We start from the raw sequence: 16,995 nt of genomic DNA, 5'->3' as shown, positions 1-16,995 counted from the left end.
GCGATTACAATAGAGCTAATTATAGAGATATGAATATTGCACTTAACGATTTTTTTATTCAAACGTTCTTGCCCTCATTTGCGGACAGGTCCGTCGATCAGAACTGGGTACTTTATAAGATCATGATGTCCAATCTAGTTTACAAATATGTTCCCTTGGTTTCAATTTCAAACGACAAATCTAATCCATGGTTCACTAGATCTCTCCGTCGTCATCGAAACAAAAAAAAGCGTTTGTACAGAAAGGCTCGGTTGGTATCTACATCGGGTGCTTGGCAAAAATACAACGATTGTCTGAAATCTTACTGCTCGGCCCTCCGGGCATCAAAGAAAAAATATTTTTCCCATGACCTACCCGCCCTCCTAAAATCTAATCCCAAAAAGTTCTGGCACGTGATATCTCCTGACAGTACTAACAACCAATTTCCATTATGCAACGACGATCACGTGCAGCTTTCGGAGAGTGAATGTCCCCAAGCATTTAACAGATACTTTGCGTCAGTGTTCACTCTGGAAGATCATTCCAACATACCCATTGTTCCTGATCATGATTACCAATTTATGGCCCCTATTACCATTTCCGCTGAAGGTATCGCTCGTCTCATTTCTAATCTTAAGGTTTCCTCATCAGCAGGTGTTGACAACATAAATTCTAAAATACTGAAAAACACCGTATCGATCTCCAGTGAAATTCTATGCCTCATCTATCAGCAATCATTATCATCCGGTTTACTTCCTACAGATTGGAAAATTGCTAAGATCGTTCCAGTGTTCAAAAGTGGAAACAGAAATTCACCGGAAAACTACCGCCCCATTTCGCTAACCTGCATTTGCTGTAAATTACTCGAGCATGTTATCGCTTCTCACATTTACTGCCATCTGGAACTTAACTCTTTCTTTTTTCCTAATCAGCACGGCTTCCGAAAAGGTTTTTCTTGTGACACCCAACTGCTAGAATTTACGACTGACTTGCATTTCAACATGGATGCTAACCTTCAAACTGACTGTATCTTTTTAGACTTTGCTAAAGCCTTCGACCGTGTTGCACATTCCCGCTTGTTCTCAAAATTGTCTGCTCTGTGCCTAGATTCTTTAACACTGTCATGGCTACGTAACTTTCTTTCATTTCGCCAGCAGTTCACTACAGTTAACAATTTCACCTCCCCACTCAGTGATGTAGAGTCTGGCGTACCCCAAGGTAGTGTTCTTGGCCCCTTATTGTTTCTAATATACATTAACAACTTGCCAACAGACATATCTTCTTCTATACGCCTCTTTGCTGACGACTGCATCATTTACCGGCCCATTAATTCTATGCATGATCACCTTGCCCTCCAAACTGACCTGAACTTAATTTCAAATTGGTGCAGTAAATGGCAAATGATGCTCAACTCATCTAAATGCAAGGTCATCTCTTTCACCCGCAAGCGTACTAATTCTAATTTCTCGTACTCCATTGAAGGTACCGCAGTGTCTCGGGCATCATCTTATAAGTATTTAGGTATTCACCTCACAGATAATCTTTCATGGGCCACACACATTCAATCCATCTGTGCCAAAGCTTCAAGATCACTTGGGTACCTGCGCCGGAACTTGCGAAACGCACCTAATAACGTGAGAAAAGTCGCTTACTTAACAATCGTGCGTCCTCAGCTAGAATTTGCTTCACCTATGTGGTCCCCTTATCAAAATTACCTGATCAACATGCTTGAATCCGTACAAAATAGAGCCGCTCGTTTCATCACACAAAAGTACCACCCCCAGTCCAGTATCACTAAGATTAAACTTGATATCTCCCTCGAACCATTACATATTCGTCGCTCCATCGCTCTTTTATGCTTACTTCATAAATATCGTCATAGCACCAGGCCATCTCCCTTGCCCCTCGAAGAGCCTTCACGCATTTCACGCCGCCTACATAATCAGTATAGCATTACACGCATTTACGGAAGAACCTTAGCATTCAATTCATCTGCACTTCCACGTGCCATTATTCTTTGGAATGATCTTCCCAACTGTATCGCATCTATCGGCAACCACCAATCATTTCAAGACCAACTGCACAAACATTTTCTTTAACGACATTGTGTCTTGTTTCAGGTTGTTCTGTGTCCTTGGCCCCCTTTTCTTCTCGTTGGTATTTTACAAAGTTTTGGTTTCTTGTGCAATTTCAGCCATCTGTATGTTTTTTATGACTACTGCTTTTTCCTTTTGATGCCTATTGGGCACTTGCGATGCATTCTTGCTACTAATTTAATTTTTGTTGCTCGCGGTGATGTATGTCCTTTAGTTACGTTTTGCCCTGTATATTTATAATTGTGTTTAATTTTTGCCTTGTATCACGCGTTGTTTTTAATTTATTCTTCCTATTTGCTTAATCTATTGTTTTGCCCCCCTTACTCAATGCCCTTCTGGGCCCTGTAAGGTATTTTGAATAAATAAATAAATACAGATTCTGTTCAGCAGTCCCTGTCAAAGGAACACGGAGTTTTCATTACTTCAAGCCAACATCACCTTTCAGGCTGCAAGCTGGCCTTACATCCTACTCATGTACAAGAGAATTTGTAGTTATAAAGCCCATTTCTGCGCTGGAGTAAGGCAGAAATCGCAACAATTAAACCAAATAAAACCCAGACATCACATCGAAAACAATCCGGCATGAGCCCCTGACGGCCGCAAGGGTAAGGTACCACGTGGTGCTGCTACATCGCGGATTGCTTCAACAGCGGATGGTTCTGGTCATATCCAGATCGGCGTCTCAGAAGGTCTTATGCAGGTGCTTACGTCTGTCATGGTGCTGACAAAAATGACTGACTGCGAGAGGACCACACCTAACAACTAGCTGATTGGAGTATGTCCCGCCCCGGCAGCATTAAAAAAATATCTCTCGCATACCTGTTAAGACTACTTAACGTTCCCATGCTTGCCTGCAGTGAAAACCTCACTTGAGAACAAGAACTCTGCATTTCGTCTGGCCACAGTGTCGTGCTCTGTGGAGAAGAGGCGCTAAGACACGACGAAGCTTGCAGCGCAAGAGCTGAAATTCAAAAATTATTTTCTTACTTAAAACAAAAATTACTTCGATTAAATTTTCAGAAAGGGAAGGCAATAAACCCTTCTATGTAACCCGCTATTTTTGTATTTTTACTAGGACCACCTCAGGGTGAAATTGGTGAGCGTTTTTGGCTCAAAGTGCACTTTTTTGCAACTTTAGTATTTTGTTAACTTCTATGTTCAAAGTTTCGTTGCCTGTAACATTTTTTTATAGCTACTAGACATCTAGAGAAGCAAAAAGGCTATTTCAGAATTTCTGAGAGGAAGTTCATATTTTTCATATTTAAGAAAAACAACGACAAAAATGAAACATTTTCACAAACTCAGTTTTTTTAAAATATTTGTGCAAAATAAAGCTGAATACTCAGATCTTTATCGAAAGCCGGAATCTGTGTAGATATCATTGAAAAAATTGTGGAGTGTTTTCTCAAATATTCGATTTTTTATTAATTATTGAGCAGTGCCTAGTTTCTCGTGCTTTCTAAATGTTCAAATTACGCTCACCATGCGAATAAATTTTTTTCGGCAAAAATGTGCCAGGCTTTCATTACGTACATTGGGATAAGTGTCCGTGAATTTTCTTGAACGAATTGGAGATGGTCGAGCGCAACGTCTGGGACGTTTGGCGTGGAATGACCCTGTAGCCTTTAGTCACTGCCTCATCTATATGGTCATCTATGGATACCCTGGCCTCTTGCCCTTGTATTTTTTGATACGAATGAAATTATGAACTTTGTGAATATTCAATGGCACTTAGTGCCACAGATACAAGAACAACAGTCCGATATTACTTCGGACTGATGTCCTAGATGGCTGCACAACAACAGGCTGAGAATGACGGAGTCTGCAGCGCTTGAGCAGTTAACTCTTTCCTTGCCACGCCCATTATCCATGGGTCACGGGCGACCCATGGATGCCGCGCACTATTTCTACTTAGAATATTCAATGGCACTTAGTGCCACAGATACAAGAACAACAGTCCGATATTACTTCGGACTGATGTCCTAGATGGCTGCACAACAACAGGCTGAGAATGGTGGAGTCTGCAGCGCTTGAACAGTTAACTCTTTCCTTGCCAAGCCCATTACCCATGGGTCACGGGTGACCCATGGATGCCGCACACTATTTCTTCGTTCACAGCGCATTTGTGGACTTGCTGCGCTATTTAGCTTACTGTCTGGGTAATAAAGTTTCGTTTCCTGAGTAGTTCGTTTTTTATCCAAGTGGGGGCAAATTTTAGCGGCGGTTCAAACAGCGTGGTTCGTATCGTCTGATAGCGAAGGTGGCTGATGCCCCTGTCGCTGGACCCTCGCACGATTGGCGTCATTCTCAAGATTCTGCTGCGTCAACTGAAATCCAGGATGCTCCTAGTAGCAGTGACTGCGAGGATGACTGGAGTTCACCAGATTTTAGTTCCAACAATGAAGACACTGAGAACCTGCCCGGGCCGTCACCAGCTGTTCGACAGCAAGTTCCGTTTTCCACTTAGTGACACATGATGGTTTTTTGTGCTGGTTGAGATGCAGTAGGGATGTTGGCAATATTCTTCTCTTATTTACTGTGTCTCTACAGCATATAGCGGTGATTTGCTGCCGCCAGCACAGCAGAGAGTGGCGTTTAGCCCCAAACGAGAACCCAGCCTTCACTTTGGTATAGCGCTGCGCAGTGAAGCTAAGAGGCTCACAAGAGTGAGCGACAATTTTGTGATGTTTTTCACAGCGGAAGTTATGAATAAGATTTGTGTGAACACAAACAAGTATGCATGGATTTAAAACCTGAAGAAGCAGTCCTATGCCGAGCCCGATGGATCGTGGAAAGAGGTCACAGCCGCAGAGATGACGAAGTTCATCGGCCTGCTGATATAAATGGGCGTCGTCGAGCTGCAGCGGCTGCACCTCTATTGGAGCAGAGGTACCTTGTTTCCTGGTTTCATTCCTTCTAGAAAAATGCCGAGAAAACATTTTCGTGCTCTTTAAGCATGCTACACGTTGCAGACCCTGATGAAGAAACCGGACAAAAGTTGGACAAGGTGTCCAAGGTGATTTTTTGTATACGCAGGAAAACGCGAGAGGCCCAGCGCCAATGGCTTAGCATCTGATGTAGTAACCAAGCCTTGCGAGTCATGTCTGGACCAGGGATACAATACTTTTATGGACAATTTTTATACATCTACAGTTGTTTCTGCACTTGTTGGAGAGGTGTACTGTGGCATGTGGCACAAGGAAAGACCGCCGTGGTTTTCCGAAAGAAATGAAAGATACAAGATGGAAGAAGAGGGCCGAAAGAGAAAACATTCGTTAGTTGCATGAAAGCAAAGTTCTCTACTTGCAATGGAAGGATCGGCGAGTGGTGAGCATGATGAGTACAATTCACACTGCGAACAACCACGTTCTTCCAAAGCAACGAGTGAAGCAGTGTGGGAGGCGGCGGGAAATGTCTGTGAAAAAGCCGAAGCTCGTCAATGATTACAATGCTGGCATGCTAGAAGTTGATAAGTGCGACCAAATGATCGCGCCATACATTGTCCTCAAGAAGTGCATCCGCTGGTGGAAGACGCTCTTTTTCCATTGCATTGATATTACTTGTATGAACAGCTTCATCCTTTTCCAAGAGCAGCGCAAATGGCATGCAGGAACAGCTGAACTGCAAAGTCTTGCGCTACGACCAGCTGACTTTCCGAATGGAACTCATCCAGCAGCCTCTGGACCTAGAGGAGAGAGAGGGCACAATTCTACACGCCTCCCCAGGCGAAGTACACTGACCACAAGCCATAAAGACTGAATAAGCGGAGAAGGCGCAAAAAATGCTACGAGAACAAGAAACTCGGCATCAAGACAAACGTCATCCGCAAAACCTGCAATGTATGTCTGTGTTTCACCTCAACCAGAAACTGTTTTGCACAGTGGCACGCAAGCATAAGGAATTATCTTTCTTTGGAAGTAACAGCTTTGAGATAAGGCTTTATTTTTTTTCCTACCATTAGCCATTGTAATGTGAATTGTTCCTTATGCCTTACAGCATATAGTTTAATCTTTTTTTTTTGGCAAACGCATATGTTGCGAAGGCTTGCTGAACAGCACTAAGCATTTTGTTTCAATTGAGATTTTTCAACTCTACCGCTATTTACATAAATAAACATCGTTCAATAGCTTATTTATTCATCTTTTTACTGATATTTACTGTAGAGCTATGCAATGAATATTTGTTGAAGAAAAAATATGCTTTTGAAACCTGGAGGAAAAAGGCAGTTTCCACTAGGCAGAAAACATCCTTCTGTAACTCATGTTCTTTGTAAGCTAGAACATTCCAACTTTCATATCTCATAGGCGATTGATGTAAACACATTATGTACATTTCAAAATTTTGTTTTCTTTTTCCTATGCGTATTATTAGCATGAAAATGAAAACGTTCTATCCAATTTTCAATAAATGTTGTTTTTCACAAAATATTTCAGATATTAAGCCTCAATATCTGTTTTTAAATTTACAATCGTTGCAAAGTATAGCCATTTAACTTTCAATTGACATATGGGATAATATTGTAACCATGATACTGTTAATTTGAAAAAATTGTTACTAAAACAGTCAAAATGCGACTAATTTTCCGATGGTAAGGAAAGAGTTAAGCAGCGAGGTGTCATCAGGACTCTAGTCTTCATTTTAAGTACCAGTCTGTCTACGCATTATGAAATTGTCAGGACACTATGAGCATGCATTCAACAACTTGGTCTGCTTTGCACAAGCAGTAATAAAATATGATTTTTATCAAATCAAATATGATTTTTATCAAATTTGCCAACCTGTCCAAACAATATATCCATGAAAGACACTGAAAAATCCCTCTACTATTTTGTTGAAGGTGTGCAGAGCAAAATGTCAAGCTGTTCATTCCACAAGATCAGATATTGCCAACCATATCTAAGCGATCTTGCTAGAAGAGCAATGCAGTTATGTTGACCAGGACAGTGCAGTAGCACTTCTGTCAGAACTGAAAGCCGTGGATAAACAAACACTTTCATTTCGGAATTGGCACACTAACCACAGACCCGTTTCTGCCGAGCTTATTTTTTATTTCTTTGTTTAAACATCGTGGTTTACACCAGCTTCAAGTGATCGATAGGTCAAGATGGCCTGTGCAGTGAATGCAAGTGCCGTGCGCATCACAGACCTGGCAGTGGAGAACAAGAAAGCTGCCAAAGCAAAGAATGAGCAACTTGGGCTAATAAGGACGCACAGTCAATGATCAAGATTTGGGAGGACCTCTTGCCAGACCTTTGTGAAACAAAAAAAACTTTAAGGTCTACAAGACTATATCGGAACGGCTTCGTGCCATTCATTAAAGAAGTCAAGAAAAAGAATCCAGAACATGGGGAACAAGTACAGGTAAAAGCTGATTTGTTCTTGAAAGCTTCACTGTACATCTTTTTGACCTCTGGCAGTTATTTCGCCTGATTTATTCATTCTCAGTTATTCATTGGTTGTTATTTTGGATTTGTCCAAAGCTGGAAATAGCTATGGGAGATGCCATTGTTCAAGCACCTCAGATTCTTTAACATGCATTGACTATGTATGCATCCTCCTAGTGTATTGTGGTTGATGGAATGAGGGCCCACACTATCCCAACCCACACTAGCCCAGCAGAGCTCGTCTTCTTAGAGGCTATGAGAGAGGGACCATCTTCTTGGAGGCTATGAGAGAGGGACCAAAACTGCATTGGCAGCTTTGCCTGACCCTTTCCACCACCCTATGTTCTGGCACTGACAGTCTATTCCTACCATGTCAGCATGAAAACAAGCAGAGGAGGACAGATGCACCAAAAGTAAACTCAAATCTGCAAACTTGCTCTGTAACCGACTAACGAGTCCAGCGCAAGTTACTTGGGTACAGATGCCTGAACAAGTTCTCTGCGAGAACTAAACATAGAAAAACTGGAGAACTTCAACAGTCAATAAGGAGCTAATAATTCTACTTTCACCAATTAAAATGCGAGCAAGAATGCGTGAAGTTCTCGCATGGGCTGGAAACAAGGCTCTGGAAAATCCAGTCCTATAATGGACATATGGAGCATCGTTTTCACTCCCATGAAGTCAGAGAATTTTGCAGTCTGATAATGCAACTGTGCACAGTGTTTCATCTGATAGCACTTGTGAGAGTGTCCAAACTGAGGACCCCAGCAGCTTGTTTTCGTCAGGTCTTGTATGGTTACTTTACCATTTTAGCTAAAGTTGCACATTAGTTGTTTAAGTCTTTAATTACGACTACAAAGATATTACCCTAATGCTTATTTGTAGGAAAAGAATAGCACTGTTGTAATGACTTGGTGCTATCTGTCGTAAAGCAAATACTTCAACTGCAAATAACCCAATGAACTTGTATGCAAACAGGGCTGCACACACACATGTGCGTGCGCGCGCACGCACACATTACATGCATTAGTTTTAGCTGACTTCAAGGTGCACTAAACAGCATTCTGAAATCGTCTTTCTACCAAGGGAACTCGATCTACACACTCTCAGCATTCACAGAAACTGAATTATTGTCCTGTGCGGCTGATTTCCCTGATAAATTGGATTATATATCTCGGCTCCTGCTTTTTTTTTACCACAGAAAGTAGGAGTCCACTAACGCGTGAAGTGCCTTTCAGCCAGTCGCATGGCGGCTTGCCACTCTGCCGTCGGCAGAGTAATATGTCGTAATACGCAGAGTGAGCTTTGAAAATGTGCAGGTTGTTCGTCTCAATGCGCTCCGCCATTACTTCTTTGTCTTGTTGAGATAGACCTCGAAAACATCAGTGCTATAGACCTGAAAATTCTTCGGTGGACAGCCAACCTCCGATCAATTTTCCACGACACCACGACTTTGTGTGACGCGGCCAAAGGTAATGAGAGCAGTTGTTTCTATGGCAACCCGTCCAGCTGCGAGAATAAGAGCAGCGATGACGAAATGTCCTCCATGATGCCGATAGACGACCAGCAACGACTGGGCAATGTGGGTTGATGAGAGATATGAGCCCTATTATGCCACCAGCATTCATTGCTAACATCCGTTCTCTGTGAAGGGCCAGCGCGGCGGCTGCACCGTCATGCCAACCACCACGGAGTGCATTTGCTGCCGGGAATACCCGGCTGCTGTGCAGAAGCAGCCGGGTCTGAGCTACGTAACGGTGCACCCGGACTCTGAGGACCTGTCCTTGACCCGAAAGTGCTGCAGCTGGCGCATTCAAACATGCGCTGTTACTGGCAGCCAGGCATGGGCAACACCACCAACAAATAAGTAAAACAGCAAACTTCACGATCACATAGCCTCATTTAAATATAATGTCACCAGTGCTAACCTTTGCCACTGCGTTTATCATTCACAATGTGATCTAAAAGTGCATATGCATGCACATGACACAGCTAGCCACTGATCGACAATGGCAGTCTAGAGCTACATTTTCAAAAAAATTCATGTGCACAGGACGGTATGGAAGACAAAAGTCAGCATAAAGTCTTCGAGCTGTCTGCAAACCGCATTAGAATATTGAATTGCAATGGTGTCGTATACTGTATGTCACTGTTGACATCAAAAGAAGTGAAATCAGAAAAGGACATGTTTTTTCCACCTATCATCTGGCACCGACTCCAAGGTGTTTGCTCGAGGTGTTCTGTTGAAGGAATGGCAAGTGTTGATGCAGTGGTTGAGAAAACCAACTCCCCGCATCTGTGCACAGGCCCAATGAAGCACTCAGACCACCAAGAATCGCTAACAAAAATATGCTATTAACAAAAAAGTTTTAGCAGCACCTGGCATGACGCAGTTTCCAAACAAGGTACTTGTTATCCATGTCCTTTCATATGTAGATCCCTCTCACAAATATGATGTGTATTATGCATCATAGCTCGACCATGCAACAGGATTTCAAGCGACTCAGTGCAATTCAACCTAGTAAGTTTTTTCATTTTTTTTCCAGCTGCACAGTGTGCCTCATGTCAATTTTGAGACGGGCATTGCCAATGCGTAAATCAAAGGTTCGGTGCAATAGCATATGTACCACCCACACAGCTTTACTGAAACTTATAGCCGTAGTACAGAAAAACTGAGTCTCCTGACTTGTCTAGGTCATGCCAGCGAGCAGATTTTGAAGCTTGAAAAGGTGAATGCTGTGATGAAAGCAGAATTTCTCAAACAAATTCCAGACCTTCTTCCAAGAGAGCATGAAACTGTCATGCAGTGCTTGTGACCATCTGAAGTAAAAGCCTAATAGCTTGTGATACAGTACGAGTTCAATACTTGACTGCATAATGATGAAGATGAAAAGCCCAAACCTCTATAAACATTTCCAAAGAAACAAAACTCTCCCCTTCACAAGTAAAGAAACCTCAACAAACCTCGAAGGTTACAAAGGGCATGGCGGCTTGTTTATGCACAAATCAGTTTTCAGAGCACAGACGATCGGGCATGCGGGAAGAAGACACTCTAAAGCTGATCAGGAGCCTAGTGATCAGCCGGGTAGCATATAGCCTCCCGTTTTTATTCATTTATTTATTTATTCAAGTTACTCACAGGCTCCTTTACATTGGAGCATTGTGTGAGTGGGGCAGTACATAGAAGTTAGAGAACAGCGCAAAAAAAAAACACAAAATAACAAAGGACAGAAGGACAGAAGGACAAAAGGACAGAAGAAAAACTTTATACAATAGTTAGCAAGAGGCACTCAGAAGAATACAAATAAAGTAATACAACACACAATAATTACATGTTTCAAAATGTGGCAACATGGAAATGGAACACGATTTGACAGAGAGGCTAAAAAGTGCACAAGTTAGTTCACACTAAGCAGCAATAAAACATTTTTCGCAAGAATACACAGAACTGAGACAACTAGGCGAAGATTGCGGTTATTTTATCACGAAATGTAGCAGGATTTCTGGTATTAGTAGCATCGTCAGGAAGGCTGTTCCAATAGTTTATGGCACGTGGGAGAGCAGACATGTTGAATGCTTTTGTATGACCAAAAATACGCGTAAAGCTGCTATGATTATGGAGGCGATGAGATGTGCGACATGGCCGTGACAAAGGTAATGTGTGACTGTGAAGACTGAAAATCATTTTATGAAATAAGCAAAGAAGGGCTACGGTACGACGTGATTCTAAAGACTCAAGTGATAGCGATAACTTGATCTTAGTGACGCTGGAATGCCGGTTATAATCACGAGCGATGAAGCGTGCAGCACGGTTCTGTATAGATTCGAGATTACGTGTTAGAGTGAGGTCCAGCAAATCGACGCGATAATCCAAAGAGCATACAAGACCGCACTGCACCTACCCCAATGCACATCTACAGAGAAGCTCCTAGCACTAGGACTTCATAACACTTTTGAAGAGCTCAGAGAAGCGCAAAATATCACCCAACTGCAAAGACTACAACAGACCCCGACTGGCAGGGAGCTACTGCACAGGCTAGGATGCAGCGAACAAATTAACGAAATACAAAGAACTGCGAATATCCCGGACGAAATACGACGCGACATCAGGGTGGCCCCGATTCCTAAAAACATGGACCCCCATCTACATGAAGAACGCGGAAAGGCGAGAGCCGACTACAAAAAAAAATCACTAGCCCCTCAGGACACAACGGTATACGTGGACGCAGCCACATACCCTAGGAAAACAGGGCAAGCCAACCAAAATGTGGTAGCGGTGGTGATAAACTCGAACACACGAGAAATTGTTAGCGCATCGCTATGAGACTGCACGGCAACCGAGGCTGAAGAAGCGGCCGTCGCTCTAGCGGCAGCGGAGGGCTACCGGACTAAGTGGTCCCTAACCCTTCTCACCGACTCTCAAGAGGCATGCCGAAACTACACGTTAGGCAGAATGGGACACAGAGTGCTCCGCATACTCCGCTCTGGAAGTCACCACACAAGAAGCATACAAGAAAACCCAGTTAAACACACGATAGTGTGGACGCCAAGACGTGGAAGGCAACCGAGAGGTCGACAAGGTAGCTCGAGGATACACTACATACCGAGCCCCCTACGATATCGGTCTCGAGGATGCCGAGCCAGTCCCTAGAAAGTACTCGGCTATACTCAACCACTACAGGGGCAGCACGAAGCGGTATCCCCCACCGCACAAATCTCTCACCAGAGAAGATTCCGTAGCTTGGAGGCTGCTACAAACGGGCGTATACCCGAACTTGAACACACTCAGTAAGATACAACCCACACAATACCGACAAATGCCCATGGTGCCAAGAAACACCCACGCTATACCACATAACGTGGGCGTGCCAGGAGATAGATGCGGTACCAATAATATCAAACACGAGTGCGGAGCAGTTGGAAGGAATGCTCTCCAGCGACCGTCAGGACGTCCAACTTGGGCTGATCCGACGGGCTCAGCTGGCAGCAGCATCCAGCGGAGCTCTGGACTAGGGGCAGACTGCCACTGCTAAGAAGATGGAAGACACCATCTGATTCCGCGAATCTCACCAATCTTAGAGCTCAATAAAGGTTTTCCTCCTCCTCCTCCTTTCCACCAATGCACGCATTTTCGCAGGACGTTGTAGGTTCCAATTATCTGGTCGGACTTATCCACGCCCAACATGCCTGCGTTATATTTGTGCACCAGGAGCGGCTTCGTGATCGTCGGCACACTCCACGTGCCTCCTGTTTTCTGCCTTCGTTTGGCCGGAACGTGCTGGTTGGCTGTGTGGATTGTACTCATTAAGTTCACAGCACGCCAATCTTTCCACTGCATATACAGTGCGGTCCACTTATAACGATACAACATATAATGATACATCGGTTATAACGAGAAGTTGACTTAAGAGTATCAACTTATGCATTGAGGCAATGGAAAAAAAAGCACACATGCTCATGACCAAATGTCAAATATAACGATCAGAATTTTGCCTTCTGGACATCGTTTTCCATGCTGAGCGTGACATTCGAGGTGCAAAGTTCCCTTGAACAATGTCGAGATAGGGAGAAAACTTCGGACACGCGAGTTCACCGTGCCTGCCACCATTTTTCCCGTGCGCGCCAATTATGAAAGCCACGGAGAGCGAGTATCGCGAGTTGGCATAAGCACCTTAAGACGCCGCCAGTTACTCCGCGTGTCGGCCGCCTCGCCTACGCTACAGAAGGAGCACGATGGGAAAGAGAGAGGGGGAAAAAACGAAGCGGTGGCGCCCCTCGCGCGCCTGTACGAGAACAAGCGTGGAAGCAGAGGGGCTGAGGCAGTCAGACCAGTGCTGTCCACCTGTCGAAGATGGCGCCAGCCAAGCGCAAAGCTGTGACGCTGGAGACTAAGCAACGAATTTTGGAGGACTCTCGCAGTGGCTTCAAAGTGAGTGCGCTCGTCAAGAAGCATGGGTTCGCGCAGTCGACGATATCGGCGATTTTGAAAATGGGTAGCGGGGCGATCACGAAGGCTGCAGCCAGTAGCCATGCCGACAACCGGAAAAAAGTTAGGGACCCCTTGTATGCTATAATTGAAGAGGCATTGAACCAGTGGTTCCTTTCTACCCATGCGCAGAATGCACCCATCAGTGGGCCAATACTGGCCACAAAGGCGAAGCAGTTCGCTTGGCTTCTGGGGAAACCGCAAAGGCAATGCAGTTCGCTTGTCTTCTGGGGAAAGAGAACTTTGAACCCGGTGGAGGCTGGATTCAGCGATTTAAAGACCGGCATGGCATCGTCTACAAAACATGGCGAGGGAAGCGGCGTCGTCGGATGCGGAGGCAAAGGAAGAGTGGCTGCAAACGAAGCTGCCCACAGTGTTGAAGTGCTACATGGAAAGAGACATCTATAACTGCAATGAAACAGCACTTTTTTTCAAATGCTTCTGTCCAAGATCCACGCACTAAAAGGTGATCCATGCCCCCGTGGGAAGCGTTCCAAACTGAGGGTTACTGTGTTGGTGTGCGCAAACATGGATGGGAGTCATCGCCTCGAGCCCTTCATGATAGGACGATCAAAGAAGCCAACATGCTTCAAGAACGAGTACATCCCGGTTCGCTATCGCAGCAATATGAAGGCCTGGATGACTCATGACATTTTCTGCGGAATGGTTGCACGAGTTTAACGAAATCAACCAGGGGCAAGGACGGAAAGTGGTAGTGCTGCTGGACAACTGCAGTGCTCATACTGCCAGCCCGAAGCTAACATCAATTGAGCTGATGTTCCTGACGCCCAATACATAGCAGGCCTGCAGCAGTTGGATGCCGGCGTGATCGCCAATTTCAAAGCTTTGTATCGGCTGCGCATGCTGGAGTGGCTAATTTTAGCAATCGGCATGTCAGGGCAGGCCGCGGACTTGAAGATCAACCTGCTGAAGGCTGTGCGCTTCATTTATGGCGCGTGGTACGAGGTTAAGGCCTCCACCATAAGAAACTGCTTCAAGAAGGCGGGCTTTGTGCACCAGGACGAAACCCCCCTGACGTGGGAACAGATACGGTGGAAGCTGCGGATATTGCTGAGCTCTGGAAGCACGCCGCAAATGTGGACGAAACAAATGACACGTCCATGGACGAGTTCTTAAGCGCAGATTGTGCTGCTATTTTCTGTGAGGAGGCCACCGACGAGGCGATCGCCGAGAATGTGTCGTCACGGCAGAGTGCGGCGTTGTGCGACAGCAGCAACGACAGTGACGACGAAATTGACACTGGCCCACCTTCGACATCGATGACTACACAAAGTACGCCTTGTAAGATCGAACTTTATGCACGCAAAAGGGTTGCCGCCAGTGTACGCACAGCAGCTAGATTCAATGTAAACTGCAGTAGTGAAATTGCAATTGCCACAGAAGTAAGTGGCCATGTCAAATTACTTTAGCGCACCTAACGCTTGAGGTGCTTGTTAGACGTGACAAATAAATGCGTTGTTTCTCAAATCGTACGTTCTGCAATTACTGTTCTTCAGCGCAAGTGTAAAACTTGAGTGAGGAGCTACAAAAGGTGTGTTTGGCAGCCATTTTTATGGCAGTCCATATATAGCGCTGATCGGTTATAACGATCATTTTTCCCGGATTTTTTGATGTCGTTATAAGTGGACTGCACTGTACAAGATGTTTCCATCCCGAACCCACCAGACGTCTCTGCACTCTGGTCTTTTCTCCCATGTGACATCCTTCAATTCAGGTGGAAAGCCGCGGCGATCTTTCCGGGTGGTCCCAAGCGCAAGCGTTTTGCGCTCGATGAGGTGCTCAAAAAGTTTGGTGGACGTACAGAAGTTGTTCATGTAAATTATGTACCCCTGGTCCTGGTATTCCGAGCAGAGCTTGTTGACAACATCAAAAGCTAGACCATGTGGTCCTGGGATCTCGTGTTCACCTGTGTACACAAAAACTTGAAGCGTATACCCTGTTTCGAAGTCAGCTAATACCCAGAGTTTGTATCCCCACTTCGTCACTTTGTCACGTATGTACTGCCTAATTCCTGATCTCCCCTTAAATTTCCCCATTCATTCATCAACGGCGAGGTCATGTGTTGGCTAGAAAAAATCTGCTAATGTTCGATAGATGTGCTCCAAAAGCCAGGATACTTTCCAGGTCTTGCCAAGAGACATTGCTGCCGCTGAATCATCCAGGTCTGCAACGTGTAAACCTCTGAGCGCTTAAACTTCTGAGTTGTGCACCCTGGAGCGTTCCTGCACAAATTGAACCTGCAGACTGCTTGCTCGGTGCCTCGTGTGCTTCAACGATTTCACTTCGTTGTTTACGTGCTTTACCCACATGGGGAAGTCTAGAGTGCAGAGGAGACGAAAGCGACAGTTTGCCGGAAATAGACACACGACAGGTGAAGTGGACGACGAACCCAATCCCGCCAACGTGAGTACTTCAGCAAGTGCCTTGAAACTCGCAAGTGCCTTAAAACTCGGCGATGTGGAGGACTACAATGACTGTAAATTGGATTCTACGCTGGAAGGAAATAGGATAATTGACCTTGACATTCTGTCAAATGTTTTTTCATCACTGGCGTGCCCGCACTGCTTGGCAACATCCCTGAAACTTGAAGAGCGCTCCTATGCAGGTGTGTCTTGTGTGTTGGCTACTCTGTGCATTTCATGTGGCTATGAGAACCATTTCTCCTCATCAAAAAAGTCAGGGCATTCAGTGGAGAACAATGTCCGACTTGTATATCCAATGCGACCGCAAGGAAGTGGGCATGCAGGTGCGAAAACATTTTGCAAAGTTATGAATATGCCGCCACCGCCGTGGCATTCCGCTTACGATAAAATGTCTTTGCTGGTGTCGGACGCGGCAAAGGAGGTTGCATCTAAGTCAATGACTGATGCAGCAGCTGAAGTGCAGAAGGCTGTCAACAGTAATCAGTGCGAAGTGTCAAGGGATGGCGCATGGAAAAACGTGGCCGCTCTTCATTGAACGGCTGTGTTTCTTTGATATCTGTGGATAAGGAAAAAATAACTGATGTGAAAGCTTTGTCCAGCGCATGCAAGTCATGCAAGATCAAGAGCAAACTGAGTCCCACATGCAGCAAATTCCTGGAATGGAAGGCGAACCACACAACTTGTCATGCCAACCACACAGGCACTGCCGATGGTATGGAGCCAGTTGGACTTTACCGCATGTGTGGGAGGTCAGAAACGACGTGCGGTTTGAAATATGTGCACTATTACGGAGATGGAGACCCAAAGAGCTAGTCGACAGGGAAGGATATTTATGGACCAAATAGCATGAATTCGACTAATAACTCTCCCCTGCTATTTCTAGAGCCTATCCCATAGTCACCTACCGCGTGGTCGTCAGCCTGCTTCTTGCCCACCTTCGCATTTAAGTCGCCCATCAGTACAGTGTACTGCGATTTTACTTTATTCATTGCCGATTCTACGTCCTCATAGAAACTTTTAACGGTCTGGTCATCATGGCTGGATGTGGGTGCGTAGGCCTGCACCACTTTCAGCTTGTACCTCCTATTCAGCCTAATTACTATAGC

The 16,995-nt window shown here is 44.9% G+C and overlaps 1 long non-coding RNA gene and 1 pseudogene across 5 annotated transcripts in view; one reads left to right on the top strand and one right to left on the bottom strand.

Annotated features, from left to right (window-relative positions):
- LOC144121966 (uncharacterized) overlaps positions 1-16,995 on the bottom strand; it is a 117,520-nt gene that overhangs the window by 77,189 nt on the left and 23,336 nt on the right. The window contains exon 3 of one of the 4 annotated variants that reach the window (XR_013312761.1): positions 3,417-5,760. The exons of the other annotated variants lie outside the window; for them this stretch is intronic. This is a non-coding gene — a long non-coding RNA (uncharacterized LOC144121966). Of the gene's footprint in view, positions 1-3,416; positions 5,761-16,995 lie in introns of those variants that run through there. 4 annotated transcript variants of the gene reach the window in all.
- LOC144119184 (uncharacterized) lies at positions 5,773-16,786 on the top strand (annotated as a pseudogene). The gene has a single exon (XR_013312286.1). The product of XR_013312286.1 is annotated as an uncharacterized LOC144119184 (transcript).

Source organism: Amblyomma americanum, chromosome 2, assembly GCF_052857255.1.
Source record: "Amblyomma americanum isolate KBUSLIRL-KWMA chromosome 2, ASM5285725v1, whole genome shotgun sequence".
Taxonomy (NCBI): domain Eukaryota; kingdom Metazoa; phylum Arthropoda; class Arachnida; order Ixodida; family Ixodidae; genus Amblyomma; species Amblyomma americanum.
The sequence above is the reverse complement of the archived record's forward strand: the minus strand, read 5'-3'. Positions and strand labels throughout refer to the sequence as shown.